The 19,087-nt window shown below is 33.9% G+C and overlaps 1 protein-coding gene across 1 annotated transcript in view; it reads left to right on the top strand.

Annotated features, from left to right (window-relative positions):
- The first annotated feature begins 2,652 nt into the window (after positions 1 to 2,652).
- Positions 2,653 to 19,087, top strand: part of LOC149545127 (uncharacterized) — a 162,094-nt gene continuing 145,659 nt past the window's right edge. Inside the window, exons 1-3 of the mRNA XM_089790526.1 lie at positions 2,653 to 2,842; positions 2,969 to 3,043; positions 3,152 to 3,200. The gene's annotated coding sequence lies outside the window, so the exon portion shown is untranslated. The remainder of the gene's footprint in view (positions 2,843 to 2,968; positions 3,044 to 3,151; positions 3,201 to 19,087) is intronic.

The raw sequence follows: 19,087 nt of genomic DNA, 5'->3' as shown, positions 1-19,087 counted from the left end.
TTTTATGTTACGTTGGGGTATGTGTCACATCTATACTACATCCATACTCCAGAGCTTGTATTCAATTGAGTGTTATTTTGCTTGTGTTCTCATCCAACCCTTGTTTTTATGATCTTCATGTTGTTGGTCTGCCCACACATGAGGATGTGCATGTGCATTTTTTAGGTACTTGTGAGGCCCGACCTCTTGGTTGTTATTGGTGGAGTTATGTTCATTGGGGTTGGGTTGGGAATATGCATTACCTACAAGCACTCATCGTGTGATGAGCATGGGTATATAAGGTAGCACTATGGAGGGGCTTCTCTTGCAACTTTGGTGACTATTTCCTAGGTTGGCGTGAAAATGTTTCTAAGTAAGTGATAACTAAATAAATTATTGGGTAATAAATTTAAGATAATTAAAATAATGAGCACCCAGAGTTGATATGAGGACACTTAAAATGTGAGCACTCAGAGTTGATCCGAGGACACAGTGCGTGCGCTTCCCCAAGGAGTTGATGTTGCATGATACTTGACTTGGGCTCCTTGATGCCAGACGTATTACTCTCCACCGAGTCCCTACATTGTTGACCCATAGAGTGTCTGACCAGGACCTATTGTACTTGCATTGTCTCATGATCTTTGTTTCAGTCCTCTTTATTGTCTAGCATGAGTGTTAGCCATGGACAATTTTTTGTGTGTTTGTCATTGGATCATTATATCCATCAACACAATGAGAGTGGGCCTACAGGCTCCACATGGTTGGTAGGCATAGCTACCTTTACCACTGCTAGGGACCAATGTACAAAGACCATCTATTTCCAGCTAAGATCAATGCTTGATGTTTCACTTGGTATATTAGGGTTTCTAAAGTATGTTTCTTGGTGATTTATGCTTTAATTGGAATGCTTGGATATAATGTTTAGATGATGTTAGTTTCATTGATGCATTCCTTTATTATGATGTTTTAGCATATGGTTAGATGATGTGATTCACTATTAGTTGGAGTATTTATGCTTGTTGGATTAGCATGTTAGATCTTCTTTTTCTTATGAGGAAGGTTGGTCGGGTGGTGAGGCAACAACTACCCAACCAATTCGTTTAGGTATGCCCATGGGCATAGAAGTGGGAAGCCATTGTATTCTTTGATAACATAATTGTGCTTTGATTTAAGTTTGTTATATTAAGGTATAAAACGATTTTTTTTAAATAAAAAGAAATTCATAATTATATTATATTTAATTGTTTAGCAAATCATTAATATATTTCAAAGGTTTTTTTAAAATTTATAAATATTTGAAAAATAAAATAAAACATTCTTTAATATAATAAAATTTATGACTTGGAATTCAGTTTGTTAATTTGTAAAAGTTAGTTAGATTTATTATACACAGTTATTTTGTTATTTTGAAACTAAAGTTGATAAATATTTTTAAAAAATTACTGAAATAAAATTAGGTGATTTGTTTGATTGAGACTGTTTTGAATAGTTAAAAGGTTGTAATGAATTGGTTATTAAAATCCATTAAAATCCAGATTAAAAAATGAAGGGCTTGAAACAATAAACAACAAAAGCTAAGATTATTAATAATGAATTTTAAATAATAAATATATTAAAAGTTAAACATATGTGTTTTGTATTTATCTAAATTAATAATCTATTGTTATAATTATTTTTGAGTATTTTAATGCTAAAATAAACATGTAATTGTTATAATTATTTTTGAGTATTTTAATGCTAAAATAAATATGTAATTGTTCAACTTGTTGGAAAAAATAGATAAGAAATAAGTTAGACAACATTATTGATAATCTATGAATAATAATAAAATTTACCTAAAAAATAATTTTAAAATGTGACTTATTTAATAAAATTTAAAATGTGACTTATGTAATCAATTATAATTTATTAATTTTTTATTTTATAGTCTATAAAAACTTATTTTTCAATTATAAATTAAAAAATTACATTACTAAAAGAAATAGATAATATATATTTTTTAATAACATTTACTAATTTACTAATATACAATATTTTACTTTCTAATAGTTTATTACTACAGAACATTTTACTCTATTATTTTATTGTTTTACTATGAACAATATTTAATTAAAAAAAATTAAAGTTTACATTAAAATTTTACTCTAATATTTTATTGTTTTACTATAAACAATATTTAATTAAAAAATAAAAAAAATAAAAATTGAAGTTTACATTAAAATGATCTCTTCTCTCATTGTAAAATACTTGAATAAAAAGTTAGTTTAAAATATATTTCAAAAGTCATAATAGTTGCAGAAGTACGATAATTCTATTAGGGCATACCAGCGATGTATCCGTTAGTTTAAAATATATTTCAAAAGTCATGATAGTCGTGATCCGTTGCCATTTCAACCTCTCCTCTCTCGCCACATCTCTGCTACTGTCAAATATCGCTATCTGTACGGCATCCACACATTTAGTTTAAACAACAAAAGCTAAGATTATTAATGATGAATTTTATATATTTCAACAAAAGCTAAGATTATTAATGATGAATTTTAAATAATAAATATATTAAAAGTTAAACATATGTGTTTTGTATTTATCTAAATTAATAATCTACTGTTATAATTATTTTTGAGTATTTTAATGCTAAAATAAACATGTAATTGTTCAACTTGTTGGAAAAAAATAAACAATAAACCCGACCCGATTTTCCTTGTTGAAAATGCTAAATTCCGTTCCTTGAAACCCTATAGGCTAATGAGGGTTTGTTCTGGGTGCAATCAAAAGCTCATATCTGCGTTTGTGTTGTGATAATTTTGTTAAGGATTTCTTAACATTTCAAGATGATGAAATTTCCCCAAAATACAGGAACCAGGTATAACCCATAGAGCTCTGTATTCTTACCTTTTTAATTGTCTTTGGTGATAAACCCTGTCTCTTTGAAGTTTATTTTTCTCATTTTTGTTGCATCAACACTAACTTGATGTATTTGTTTGAGCAGAATGATTGATAAGTTTATTCCGGCCGCTATCGTTTCATAGACTAGACGGAATTGGAAAGAGTGGTCTTTGCAGAGGTACCTTCGTCAGAATGAACAACTTTTTTCAGCTATATTTATTTTGGATATATAGATTATTATCATTTTTATGGAGACTAAATTTTTACTGTTCTCATTTTTTTAAAGGGGAGAAAATTGTTACCTAGGACTCATCAAAGAAGCTGAAGGGATTCAGGTCAAGCCTATTGACCATATTCTTTATATTTTAATGTGCAGTTCAGAAAACACATTTTTATATCCTGTTCATTTTAAACCTTTGCATATATTCAGATGTTGAAGTGTTATTTCATTTTCTGAAATGTAACTAGTGTTTCTATTACTTACCAATTTACAATTGGAACTGTGAATACAAACTTAAACATTAAAGTCTGAAACTATCTGTGAAAGCGTATATATGCCCTGTGTGATCATAAGTTTCAATAGTCTGTAATCTAGTACCATATGTTTCAGTAGTCTAGAATTTAAGAAAATCTGATCTTGGGTCGATGCTACTGATGTTATTTTATCTATGAAAGTTTTCTAGAGAATACAAAATATACTTTAAAAACTTCATGAAATAAAGCTACAGCTGTCAGAATTGACCCGTCCCTGGGATGGATGGGGGTTGGCTATCCCCAGCTGTCTGGTGGACAGTCAATGGTTTCTGAAATGGGCATTGCCCAATTCTGAGATTCTAGCACAGTTTCAGAAGATTTTGCTTCATTGGGAACAACTTGGAAACATTCCAACTGATCCCCGTCCCCCGTCCCCAAAACTGGGTCATTTATTTCTTTGAAATGGGTGCATTTATGATGGAAATACAGTTTCAAGTAACACTGGTTTGGACTAATTCTTGAAGTAGTTGTTGTTGTTGGTGTTACTATGTTTATTTTTCACACATCAAAGGTAACCATGTTATTATTTGTTTCTCTTAGTTGGATTTAGAAACATGTTTTAGTAATTTGATTGTCTAAGGACAAAAATGTGCATTCTTTTTTATACAGACCAAACTTTGGATTCCTAGAGCATGTGGCAGGTTCATTAGTGGATACTCTCAAAAGACATTTACGTTTTAGAAATTAGAATAGTTATACTCTTTTATAAGTGCTGGCCTTTTAGGCAGACATTATTGTGTTCAAAGCACAGAAAACAAGAATCGGGAAAGAGTTGTAAATGCTGGAATTAACTTTGGAATGACAAAATTCGTGATTTTCCTTACACAAAATGGGATTCAAATTAAAACGTTTATATTGCTTTTACACTTGTCCCCGAAGTCTGCAGATTTTTATCTCATAATGGTGATTGCATAGAGATTTATGTTATAGATTTCACCTACACACTTTTGGATGGGTTTATACTAGTGATTTTCATATTACTCTTTACTTCTACTTCATAAGTTAATGTAATTGCTGAAGATGGAATAATTCTTTAGTGTTTCTTTTACAGAATTTGAAACTACTCTTTTGCATAGATATTGAATTAGCTTGATAGAAAAAGGGAGGGCATTTATTGAATCAACTAGGATATTGAATTAGCTTTATATGAAACTGACTGCTGGCAGAACTGTATTTAACAGAAAAACAATAATAGATAATAAATAGAATATAATTAAACAGTTATTTTTTAATTTTCCTTCTTGATGGATTAGTGACAAGTGTGCATGAGGTGTAAGCTTAAGTGCTACATGTATTTGATGGGGTCAAACTTACTCTGTCAATGATCGATGATCAATTTCAAAGCCAGCCACATATAGAAACTATTTCTGATAAAAACGGAATGACTGATAACAAGTTTGATTTTGTATAACAACCACATTTAATACTTACTGCCTCAATTCCCATGGGCTGATAATAAGTGTCACTCTTGAGTAAATATGCTATATAGTTCTGGTTAGTGTCATAACGTTAATGGAAAATGAAAATTCCACAAGAATAAGTAAAGAGGAAACATTTATGTACGGATGTTTAAATAAACAATGCACCGTGAATATCAGAACGACATGCAAGAATGAATCTTGTATCAATAAATAAAGAAGCAAGAACTGATGAAGTGGGTCTCTGTTTGTTTGTCGCTTTGAGTTCATGTTTTTGTGTTCTTTGTGTTTCTTTGTTTTTTGTTTTGTTTTTGGAATGGAAGGCTTCCTGTATTCTTTTGTTGGTTTTAGCATGGCTGAGATTGAGTTCTAGATTTGTCACATCAGACCTGAGAGAGTCACCCAAATCTGTTTTGGAACATCTGGTGTTTTGGTCTTTCAACCAAAACCCCTTTGGGATAGATTTATGCTGCAGGAAGTGTGTCAATGACCATGCTGCTAAACGCCAACAATAAACTAAATCAATAGATCATTGCACTTACATCACATTAAACAAAACTTTCAAGTTATCCATGAGAACCTAAACTGAACCCTGTTTCAGAAGAAAAAAGATGTACTGGCAGCTTCCAAACCATTGTAGCAGGGTATAGAGTTCACCTACAGATTCTCGCTAAAAAATACAGACCAAAAGAGAATGTTTTTATTCTTTGCAAAGCATTAACAACAAAAAAAATTCTGCATACATAGAGGATAGATGTGCTTCCAACACAACAGATGTTAGCCGAAGGAAATTGTTTTCATGGAAGGAAAAATCATAAAGAAAAATTCTTGTTAAGATGAAAACTTTACAAATAGTGGCAACCGAAATTGGTGGTGACTGTTGAAAACAATGGAGGACACATGTCACTGAAACTGTGGGTAATATGAATCAAGTGTTATCATCTTTAGCAAAAAGGTAATTGGAATGCTGAGGTCAAAGCCATGCTTAGTTTAATGATCGCAAAGCTTGAACTTGCAGGCTTTGTGAGGAAACTTACAGATGGTAAGAAGCACAACCAAGAACATCCAATCTATTTCAATTATTCATTGAAGATGTTGAAACAACTGCCACTTTCCAAAATTTATAGTTCTCTGCATTTTGATAGTATTGCTCAACTCTTTTATAATAATGAGAAAAAGAGGGGTAAAAATTTATTAAAACAAAAAAGATTACAACAAGGAGAGCTCAACAAGGAGCTCTATCTTGAGCAACAAGTTCATCAAATTTTTGTAATAGGTCAAGGGGAAGTTGCCCCCTATCCATAATATTCTAGCCTAGAGCATGACCAGATGCCCATTTGGCCAAACAATCAGCACCTTTGTCCTATTCATAAGGAATGTATGTAAACCTAATGAACTCAAGAGAGGTACAGAAGAGAAGAGTTTGATTAACAACAGTGGCCAACTGCCAACTAACATCCTCAAGCTCCTGCGAGGAAGGCAAGTTCACTACCACTTGGGAGTTAGATTCAGATAATCTTGCACCATCCCCGCAAACAACACTCTTCCACAGCATACAAAATGCTCTGAGCCTCCATGAGATTGTTAGTCAACAAGGAGCTCTATCTTGAGCAACAAGTTCATCAAATTCTTGTAATAGGTCAAGGGGAAGTTGCCCCCTGTCCATAATATTCGAGCCTAGAGCATGACCAGAGGCCCATTTGGCCAAACAATCAGCACCTTTGTCCTATTCACAAGGAATGTATGTAAACCTAATGAACTCAAGAGAAGTACAAAAGAGAAGAGTCTGATTAACAATAGTGGCCAGCTGCCAACTAACATCCTTAAGCTCTTGCGAGGAAGGCAAGTTCACTACCACTTGGGAGTTAAATTCAGATAATCTTGCACCATCCCTGCAAACAACACTCTTCCACAACATACAAAATGCTTTGAGCCTCCATGAGATTGTTAGTATGGTCACCCTTATGCACTGAGAAAAAGAATTGAACTTCACCAGAACTACAATGAGCCACTCCCCCAATACCAGCAGGGCCTAGATTCCCTCGAGAAGAACCGTCAGTGTTAATTTTCAGAACTCCATGAGGAGTCCAATGCCCCTCCCAATTCACTCATCCTTTCCCTTGTTGCCAAGGATGTTTGGGCACTCTTTGATACCATTGAGCTGCAACCCCATCTTAAAGATGAAAATTGAGGCGATCGCATATAGCAAGATCAGCTGGATCCATACCTCCCATCTAGGGCACACTTGACTTGAATAGTTTCTCGAAGAGAATGTGAGATTTTCCACCAAAAATGCATAACACCAATCCAAACATCTTGGAAGATTTGACGATTCCTCTCCAGCTATATATGCCAAAGAATGAAAGATGGGCCAACAATCCAAGTAGCATGTAGAGGAGAAGACTTGGAGGGAGCACTGCCCAAGTGGGCCAAGAACTCAGGCAAAGAGGAAGCATGCCTACAAGAGCAACCCCAAGCAATCCACCAAAGATGCCATAACTGAGTAGAAAAGGAGCAATGGAAGAATAGATGGGAGACAGACTCCTTCCCATTACCACACAAAACACAATAAGAGGGGCCCTGAAATCCATGTTTACAAAGATTATCCCATGTAAGACAGTGGTTGTGAACCACTAGCCACATGAAAAAATTGCACTTGGACCGAGAAAATTTACTCCAAACTTGCTTCCACCAAGGGACCTCAGCATCCTTGAATAATTGTCTAGTTATCTCTTGATACCTAGCAAAGACATGATATTTACCAGACAAGGTACCTCCCTAAGCGAAAACATCTGGTCCTAGCAGAGAGGAACACTTCCTAGAGGCCAAAAGTTGAGAAAGCTCCTGATGATTCACCTTTGTGCCTTTAGGAGGCCAATCAGAAGAGTGCTGCCATCTGTAACCAACAATAGGTCCCAACTGATAAGGAGTCTTGTAATGAGCCACTTTATCCCATCCAGCAACATGAAAAGAATCACAGAGAGTCTGAAGATGAGGGTACATGGATAATATGGATGAGAATCCATCCCAAGCATCGAATCAAAGCAGAGCCTCAAAGCCTCCCTTACATATCCAAAAAATACCTCTCTTGAATAGCAGAGCACCAGTCTTTGGAGTATGCTAGACCATAGAGCCATGACCTTCAAGAGGAAGTGTAGAAATAGAGCAAGGATCAGCCCCTCTGAAATATTTATGGGTGATAATACAAGCTCAAAAGTTGATGTTGTCCAAAGCACCATCGCCAATAAAGCTTAGCAGCCAATGCTTGACTACTCGAGAGTTGATCGAAGACCAAGACCACTCTCCTTTGTAGGTCTGGAAATAGTCTCCCCACTGATCAAACTCCATTTAGTGCTATGCAAATTACCACTCCAAAAAAATTGCTGAGAAAGAGCATCAAACTCCTTGAGAAAGTAAACAGGAGTGGCCTGAACCTTGCTTCTATAAGTAGGAAGAGCTTGAATAACAAATTGAAGAAGAGTAACCCGAGCAGTAGTAGAAAGCCATCTACGAGTCCAATTATTTACCTTTTCTTGAAGCTTGCTAATCAAGTTTTGCCAGAAGAGTCGTGGCTGCCTAGAAACAATGATAGGGATGCCAAGATAAGTCAAAGGAAGTGATGCAATATGAAACCGCAGGATATCAACAATTTTTTATTGAATTGAGTCAGGAGTGTTAAAAAAGTAAATGGAAGATTTGTGCTCATTAACTTTTTGGCTTGAAGCTGCCAAATAAATATCCAGAGTATGTCAAAAGGCTTCAACTTCCTTGATCCTAGCAAGACCCACAAGAGCAGAATCATCAACAAATTGAAGGTGAGAAAGAGTAGGTAAACCATTACCTCACCGCTACCCTCGAATAGAATTCTGGGAAACCTAATACTTAATGAATTTGCCCAAGTCCTCAGCCATGATGATGAAAAGATAGGGGGAGAGAGGATGACCCTAGTGGAGACCTCTAGAGGCATCAAAAAGTTGGGAAGCTTGACCTTAAGAAGAATTAAAAAAGAGTCAGAAGTAACACAACTCATAGTCCAACTCACCCAGTCAGAACTAAAGCTAAAGGTAAGAAGAATATTCCTCAGGAAACTCCATTTAACTCTATCATATGCCTTAGCCATATCTAGCTTAACAAACATAGATCACTCCCTTGAACTAGCCATAGAGTGAATAGCCTCAATAGCAATAGCCACCCCATCCAAAATTTATCTTCCAACAACAAAACCACCTTGTTCCTTTGAGAGAATAATGGGGAGCCACTTTTTTAATTTTCCCAACAATCAACTTAGTAATGACTTTGTAGACCACATTACATAAGGCAATTGGTCTCAAAAACTCTAGTTGATTGGCCCACTCTCCTTTTGGAATAAGAGTCAAGAAAGTAGAATTCAATGCCCAAAGCATCTGCTTGCTAGAATAGGATTCCTCAATCACCTCCAACAAATCATGATTAATGATGTCTTAGAATTCTTGAAAGAATTCAACTGGATAGACATCAAGACCAGGAGCCTTTCCCTTAGGCATTCCAAAGATCACCTCCTCCAACCTTCCAAAGAGATCGGTCACATGAGATAATCATTCATTTCTTGGGTAGTAAGGGAAGGAATACAAAGACAAAATAATATTTTCTTCATTATTAGCAGGAGGAGAGTCCTCAGAGAAGAGGGTAGAAAAGTACCGAGTAGCCTCCTAGAATAAAGCTGGCGAGGAAGTCAGTTGGATACCTTGTGAATTAACCAATGAAGTGATATTGCTCTGATTTCGACGAGATTGCACAGTTTTATGTAAAAAAGCAGTGTTCCTATCACCTACCTGGAGCCAATCAACTCTAGCCTTTTGCTTCCAAAAAATTTCCTCTCGAAGTTCCCATTCTTCTAGAACTCTAGAAGCTAGGGATTCAGCCCTTCCAAAATCCTCTGAGAAACCTCAAACTCTAATCTGCCTAGTTATGACATCAAGATCTTCCTGAGAAAGCCTTTTCATAGAGTGAAGGTTCCCAAAACATTGTCTATTCCATATCCTGAGTTGCCTTTTAGAATAATGAGGTTTCATGTATAATATATGTTAATATTTAGGCTCAAACAAAACTTTTCTATCTAAATTACTATGCTACAAGTAATAGTTTAGTGCCTATTATTAGTCACCTTTTATCTAATAATATCCTTTAATCCTATGTTTTTTAGAAATTTAATATGCATGTTCTTAATAAAATGGTTTCTGTAAATGACTAGCTTTCTTACTTGAAAGAGTCTATAACAAGAACAGTTAACAAAAAAGGGAAGAAAGCTACAAAAATTTGTCTTGAGTAGTGATATTTTTAGTGGCAAATCTTCACCAATTGATGATTTTGTCTCCTCGACTGATCGTCATTTGGTGAATAAAACATTTATAGTTAGTCAACTGCATCTCTATAATTTTACATAATTTGGGTCCAAAGCCTAGGCTACTCACCCATTACTTTACACGCAATTGGTCCAAAATCACGATCCAATCGCCAATGTAATATACATTTAAGATACAATTATTTTAAAAAAAATTGCCAACCTTTACCTATTTTTTTCGTATTGGACACAATTATTTCACCTTAGCATAACAAATTATTCTCCTTGGGGCTGAGCATCGCCTACCGTTTTACTAACTTGTATCTCCAACTAGCCCCGTTTAGCCAACTATTATATATTTTGGGCTTGCATAGGAAGTGTTGTTTCGCCTACTTGTTACATTTCCACTTGCGAATTTCGTGCGATTCGCTAACTTAGTTTGGTATAATACATTGATATGATACTTTTATTTTACACAATTTTCTTTTTTCTTATTGCTGCCGAAGATTCAATGTGGTCACTGCTAAGTGCATTATCTAGTCATGACATGTGGTTTTCCTTAAATGTAAGTGAATTTTAATTTTAATTTTTCTTTTCTTTTTTGCTGGCGTCGATAGAGATACCCTTTGGACACCTTACTGCTCACTACTCACTGCTTAGATAGGATTGCAAATTTCATTGGGAAGTACTGTAGTAGGTACCCTTTTTATGTGAATGAATCGTATTATTATTTTATGTAGTCTAAGTAGTCTACTGTACATTCTTTTGTTCAACAAGTTGTTTGATTTTTTTTGTAGCCTTTATTGGTTTGTAATATCCTACAAGAAGGATTTTGGTAGGATACTTGAATTTAGGGAAAGCCAAGAGAGGCCACCAAAATGCAAAAACTTATTAGCATACTTTGGTAGTGGAAATAGTGGCAACCTACAATATTCATAACATACATCTCTATTGCATAGTGAAGAAAGGGATTCATCACAAGTTGGAGAACATTTTGAAGAAGTTCAAGTTGGTGACCCTAATATCTTAGTTGATGATGAACTCAAAGATGATATTGAGGTAGTTCCCTTGAGTAGGGAGTTAGAACCTAATATTATAGACTTGGGTGAGAAAATCAAAAGTGATGCCAAAAATGAAGTTCGTGCACATAAGGGGAAAAGAAAATTGGAATAAAAAAAGATCAACCTCACAAGGATTTGTCGAAAAGTAATTTTCAATTAGAATTATTGGAAAAGTTATGGTTCATTGAACTAGTGCCCAATCCAATTGATGGCGAGCCTCCTGTAGAATGCAAATGTAAGGTTCTCCCATAGATATCAAAGAAGGAAAATAGGTTGTAACTTAAACTTGATATCATAGAAAATAATGTTTGTAAAGTTTACAGAAAGTAAACTATAGATGGAGTTGAAAAATCTGTGCTAACATGGAAAATGAAGGACAATTGTCTATATATCAAGAATGCCAAATTTTACGAGTTACATGAGCAGTTACGGGAGGAGTGTTCTGGAGTAAAAAAATCTATTAAAGCTTTTCTTGGGAAAGCAATGAAAATGGAAAATATGGGAAAAGTTGTTAAGTGTTGCCTTTTATCTAGTGTGTCCTATGACAAACTCTCCTTCAATGAGTGGTTTATTGCACTTTTTGAAAGTTCAAAACTATCAAAATATTCATTGGTCAGTAAACAATGGATGAGAATGGGCTAGTTGTCTTGGTTAAAAATGAAGATATGAAGGAAAAAATAAAATATTCACATTTCATTGCATTGCCTCTAGATGAAGTTATGGCAATTGAGAATACTTCCTAGGTGTGGATGCATGTTGATACTGTAAATGATCATTTCCGTCAACCTTTTCTACTATCTACTGCTACATTGAAGTATAACACAATAGTAGAAAATTTATATGATTTTTTAAAGAGATTGCCAAAAAGTTGGTTTGCATTGGAGTCGATGGAGCTTTGGTTATGCAAGGTCATTAAGGTGGTCTTCACACAAAGATCCAAAATCATTTGGCACCCTACGTTATTCCCATTCACTGTAGGGCCTACCAAATGAATTTAGCTTTTGCAATTGTTAGCGATTTTGGTTGTGTTTGTTAAGTGGAATCTTTGATCAAAGAAATTTACCAATACTTCTATTGAAGTCCGAAATGAGTCTGGAATTTCAACACATTGTTGAGGGACTTATTGATGGGAGGAAGATTCTTAAAGATAATGATATGAGATGGATCTCTTTGGATGAACCAACGCATCAAGTATTCTCTGAATATCCACCATTGCTTGGACTATGCCACTCTATGCAAGACAATTTTCCTCGACTCTATTCATATGAGATGGATCTTTTTGGATGAACCAACGCATCAAGTATTCTCTGAATATCCACCATTGCTTGGACTATGCCACTCTATGCAAGACAATTTTCCTCAACTCTATTCATCTTTAACTAATGTTAAGATACTCTTTAACTTTAACAATTTGTCTCCCCGTGCTAGAGGAAATGAGATATATTATGAAAAAGGTTCAACAAAGAGCTATGTACATTGCAAAATATGTTAAGATGCATAAATTCACATGTGTGAATGTGGATACACTGTGTTAAATATAACCATTGGATGAATCAAAGTTTCTAAATTGGATAGGAATCACAAATTTGAACAATTTTAAGAACTTTTTACATATTGGTGCAAACTGGATGAGGTATGTGCTAGGGTACATGGAGTTGACATACCAATGCACTACTATGCATGCATCGACCTCGAGTCCGACAATGACGAATCTGTTGGAAATATAGGAGTACATGAGAGGGGAGGGTTGAATCAGCTACCACAAAAAGAAATCTCAAATTCCTTAAATGTCAATACAAATCAAATATATAAACTCTGCAAAAACTATATTATGCTATAACTCAACAAACACATAGGTACTTGGTTTACACTAACAAATGTTGTAACAACTGTAACTTGGTAACTACTAAGCATTCATATCTTTAGATGTTTAATGTGATTAATTTTACTTAACTTAGTTGCATACACATGAAACAAATACATGAACACAAGTGACACCAAGATTTAATGTGGAAACCCAATTTGGGGAAAACTACCAATTGCAACTAGTTATCGATTTTCACTCTTTTGAAGTGAGCTCTGTTAGAAGCCAACTCTATTAAAGGTTACAAAACACACTGTTAGGTGTGACCCTATTAGAGGGTTTAATCACCCTGTTAGGAATGACCTTATTAGAGGTCTTTAGACACTTCAATCTAGAAATACCACGTTGTTAGAGGATTTACGAATAACTGTTAAGCCAATTATGTTAAGAGATTTAGAGCACTACTACAATGGTTGAGAGTAACAATGAGATGACCTAATTTCTGATGCAACTGAATTACCGATTGTAGATCTCAATTCTAGCTTGTATACTTGATCCTTTCTGATTGAATGTATTTGTGCAGCTCCAATTGGGGAAAACCACCAATTGCAACTAGTTCCTGATTTTCACTCTTCTCAAGTGAGCCCTATTAGAAGCCAACCCTGTTAAAGGTTACAAAACACACTGTTAGGTGTGACCCTATTGGAGGGTTTAATCGCCCTGTTAGGAATGACCTTGTTAGAGGTCTTTAGACACTTTAATCTAGAAATACCACCTTGTTAGAGGATTTACGAATAGCTGTTAAGCCAATTCTGTTAAGAGATTTAGATCACTACTACAATGGTTGAGAGTAACAATGAGATGACCCGATTTCTATTGCAATTGAATTACTGATTGCAGATCTCAATTCTAGCTTGTATACTTGATCCTTTTTGATTGAATGTATCTGTGTAGCTCCAAAAGGGTATTCTGCTTATCCTTCTAATTCACTTCCTCTTGGCATCTTCAGATCTTCTATTCACTTGTACACATTCAATCCTCGACTTTATATTTATATCATACACATCATCAAGTCGACTTGAATACAACTTAGAATAATTAAAATTCATTACCTTAGTTGGCTAGAACCAACAAACAAATCTATTACATTCAATATGCCAAAACAAGAAAATCCTTCGTTAGTTGACCCTGCTTGGTAGACACTATCTTAGAAGCGATTTTCTAGTGTTAACCAAGTGAACTCGGTTAACACTGCATCTTCACAAAATTCCTTTGGTAACTGAGTGAACTTGGTTAACATTGGTTCCATCCTACTTTTCTTTCACTAACCAAGTGAGCTCAGTTAACACTCAAACTTTTTGCAAACTTCTCTTTGTCACCCGAGTAAACTTGATAGACACTGACTTTTGAACTTGACAAACACTGGAATGCTTTGCAGACACATGAATCTATCTTCATCATCAGAGTGAGCTTGACATACAGTGACTGGCAAAGACATGACATTTGTGTAACATCAAAGCTAAGTCACAAGGTTCGAGTTCGAGTTCGAGTTCGACAACTATGAAGTTCGGATGAAGTTCGACAAGTCAAAATAATCGAAAAAAATTCGACATTAAATTCGCCTTATGTAATTTTAAAAAAAATAGAAGTATATGTTATTTATTATTATATATTTATGAATTTCATGCAAAGAACTTTTCAATTCCTTAGTCACTTGCTGACAAGCTCTAAAACCTCCTCCTCAAGCCCCAATAATACCAAGTAAATGGTCTCTTTCCCTTGTTAAATTTCTCATAAATAAAATCTTTTATACATTTAGTACAATACAATTTAGCACCATTTTTTGTCACATACTTTGACTTGTGTGATAAAATAGAAATTACTATTTTTATTTTAAATCATTTAATATTTATTTTAAAAACATTAAAACTAAATATAGGAATAGTTATTTTAAATTCTATAATGCAAATAAATAAATAATAAATTCCACTTTCATGAACGACAAACTAAATAAATTTATTAATTTCATTTTTTTAAACATTATATTAATTTAAAAAATAAAACTAAAGCTACTAAGTATAATAGTTTAAAATCATAAAAAATATAATAATAAACTCTATTATGAAAATTAAATAAATATTAAATTCTACTTTAAATAACTTCAATATATATAATTTTTACTTAAAAGAAAGAAACAAATATTTATTTTAAATGCAAAATTATATATAGAAACAAAATAAAACTATCAAACTATAATATTTTTAAAAAAAATATAAAAGTATAATAATCACTTAATTTTTTTATATTGTGAACTAATTAAAAATAATAAAATTATTGTAATAAATAATAAAAAGTATAAGATGAAACCATACCAAATAATAAATATTTAATCTTTATGTATTATTAAATAAATGAGAACTAAATTTATAAAACTAAGTAACTTAATAATAATTAAAAACAAAATATAAGATTGATATGTTTTAATATTTGATAAATAATATAAAGTTAATAACACTAATAAAGTAATAATAATAATAATAATTCAAAACTATTATTAAACCTAAAACTAAATAATCTCAAACCTTAAAAGTATTACTAAATCTATAATTAAATAATCCTCCACAACTTGATTGAAACGCGGAGGGATATGAGAAGTCGCTCGCCAGAGATTTCATAGGTTATGCAAGAGATGCCAAAAGAAAAGGTTGCAGAAAAATTTAACGACAAGGACTCACAACGATTTGCAGGCAATGACTGTTGAAGCAGAATGGTTGATAATTTCCGCCACAGTTTGCCCTAGTCGTGGAGTTAACAAAGGCATCTACTTATTAATCTTTTTATTGAAATTCTTAGAAAAGCGGTTGTTTACTGGTCGTACAAATTTATGACGATTTTGCACGAATTTTCCTATATTTTTCAAGGTTTGCCAAATTTCGAACCTAGAGCCGAAAATTCGGCGAACCTTGTGACTTAGCATCAAAGACAACACACAATTAACCAAATGTATTTAAAAATCTCCCTCTTTGGCATTGATGGCAACACAACATGTCATAATACAATAATTTTTTTAGAGCAAAATAAAGTAAGGAAAATATCTTTAGTTTCATTCTAATTCTTATCCATGAGAATTCCCTCTGCCTTCAGTTTTTCCCTCTGTCAGCAAACTCTATCTGCAACCTCTTTATCTTGCACCAATTCTCTCAAAAAGTGATATTTTATATAAATGTGCTTAGTTTTGGTATGCATCACTAGATTCTTTGATATATTAATTGTACTAGTGTTACCACTAAAGATAGCCATTGGATCCTTGATCTCTATCTTCATACCTGCCAACAATTGCTTAAACCAAACAACATTGGAACAATTAACTGCTACTGCTACATACTCTGCCTTTGTTGTAGACATAGAAATACAATTCTGCTTCTTGCTTGTCCAAGACACTAGTTTTTTACCAAGAAAAAATGCTCTACCATTGGTGCTCTTCCTAGCATCAACACTTCCTACCCAATCAACATCGGTGAAGGCTTTCAAATCTAGATTGCCTCCTTTCTTGTACCATAATCCATAGTCTTTAGTACCCTTTAGATACCTCATGATTCTCTTGATTGCCATCATGTGATTTTCTTTAGGATTTGCTAAGAATCTTGCCACCATACCAACTGTTAATGCAATATTAGGTCTTGTATGCACTACATATTGTAATTTTCCAATCATTGATTTGTATGTGGTTTGATCTACCTCTTTGGAATAATCATTTTTGGAAAGCTTATGTCTAGTAGACATAGGTGTTCCAACTGGTCTTGAAACTTCCATTCCAAATTTCTTTAGTATCCCCTTGGTATATTTGGATTGAGTAATTCTGTTGTATCTGCAATCCAACAAAGAATTTTATTTCTCCAAACATAGACTTACTCTTCTCTTCTGAAAATGCTTTGCATAAATCATCATTTCTTGTGAACAATTTGCCATCAACAAATATTCAGCCAATACAATTTTCTTGTCTGGTCTTTCTTTTATGTATAGGCTATTGTTATCATTTGTTTTTAAAAAACTAATCTTTATCAAGTAATTATGTAGTCTTTCATACCAAGCTCTGGGAGCTTACTTGAGTCCATACAATGCCTTGTGCAATTTACAAACTATATCCCTTTTGCTAGAATCTACACAACCTTCTAGTTGTTCTATGTAAACTTTCTCTTCAAGAATGCATATTTCATAGCCATTTGATAAACTTTAAATCCTTTAATTGCAGCATAAGCAAGTAAGATTATAACACCTTTTAATCTTACAACAGGAGAAAAAGTTTCACCATAATCAATACCTTCTTCTTGAGAATAACCTTTGCATACTAATCTTACTTTGTTTCTTGAAACTTCTCCATCTTCATTCAACTTATTTCTGAAAAACCACTTTGTGCCAATTACATTCTTATCCTTGGGTCTAGGAACAAGAGTCCATGTCTTATTTCGCTCTATTTGTTATATTTCTTCATTCATAGCTTTAGTCCAACTTTCATTATCCAAAGCATCTTTAACTGATCTAGGTTCAAATTCATCAAGCAAACATGTACCTTTTAATTTATTTCTTGTCATTGTTCCATCTGACTTGTCTCTAATGATCTGATCATGTGCATGTTTCCTTCTGGCATATCTTACTAACACAAGTACTTTGGACTTAGAATTTGTTCCACTAGCTTCGCCATTATCTTCTATATCAAGCTCGGGTCCTACTGCTTGTGACTTAGGTTCATCAAACTTGGTTTGCTCTGGCAATAGCTTAGTAGCTTCCGATTGTGACTCGAGTCCTTAATATTGTGACTCGGGTTACATTGGTTGCAACTCGGTAGCCTCTAGAGATTTTGGGGACTCAGGAGGTGAAGTCTGTTGACTTCCAATTGGATTTGGCAGTGTGTTAGGTTCATAATATATAAATCTTCTGTAATCCTCAGGTTCTTTGCTCCTCTCTTCCTCACTCTTTTTTGAAAACTCATCAATTCTCACGTGTGCACTTTTTATGATTTCATGAATTCATAAATTCAAACATTAATAAGCTTTACTTCTGGAGGAATATCATAGGAATATGCCTTCATCATCTTTGACATCAAATTTCCCTTTCCTAGATTCCTTCAAGATATAACATTTTCTACCAAATACTTTCAAGTAACTTACCATAGCTCATAAGGAGTTTGATTTGAGTCCTTCTTCAACTGTACTTTGTTTAAGGTATGTACTGTAGTATTGATGGCTTCCTTCTAGTATTTGATTGCAAAATTATTTTCTGTCATGAAGGTTCTTGCACAATCCATGATGGATCTATTCCTTTTTTCAGCTATACCATTATGTTGTTGTGTACCAGGGATTGATACTTGTCTTTTAATTCCTCTTTTCATGCAGAATTCATTGAATTCATTGGAAATGAATTCACCACCTCTATCTGAGCTCAAATATTTTAGCTTCTTTCTAGTTTTTTTCTCCACTCTTGCCAGATACCACTTAAATTTTTGAAATGCTTCAGACTTATCTTTCAAATACATTATAGTCATCATTTTAGAGTAATCATCAACAAAAAGAATAAAATACTTATCTCCACTATAACTCTCAATTCCAGTAGGTCCACCTAAGTCTGTATGAACCTGCTCCAAGATGTCTTCATAATGATAATTTTTGCTTTTGAAACTTGTCTTGCCCATCTTACCAATTTGACAAGTTTTGCATAGGCCCATATCAGGTTTCCTCATATCGGAAATACCTCTCAATCTTTTGTTTTTGCTTCTCTTGATCAGATTATCAAAGTTCACATGACATAACATTTTATGCCATAACCAACTTTCTTCTATTTGAGCAATGAAACATGAACTTTCACTAAGATCTAGGTAATTTATAGGTTAACTTTTGTTTGGTTACCACACCCAACCAGATTTCCTTTTCCATCTAGCAGCTTGGCCTTCGCATTCATGAATTCTACCTTGAATTTACCTTTTGTTTGGTTACCACACCCAACCAGATTTCCTTTTCCATCTAGCAGCTTGGCCTTCCCATTCATGAATTCTACCTTGAATCCAATGTTGTTCCATTGTGCCACACTC

This window comes from Cupressus sempervirens, chromosome 7 (genome assembly GCF_028749045.1).
Source record: "Cupressus sempervirens isolate cs-2001-9-10 chromosome 7, ASM2874904v1, whole genome shotgun sequence".
In the NCBI taxonomy this organism is placed as follows: Eukaryota; Viridiplantae; Streptophyta; class Pinopsida; order Cupressales; family Cupressaceae; genus Cupressus; species Cupressus sempervirens.
The sequence above is the reverse complement of the archived record's forward strand: the minus strand, read 5'-3'. Positions and strand labels throughout refer to the sequence as shown.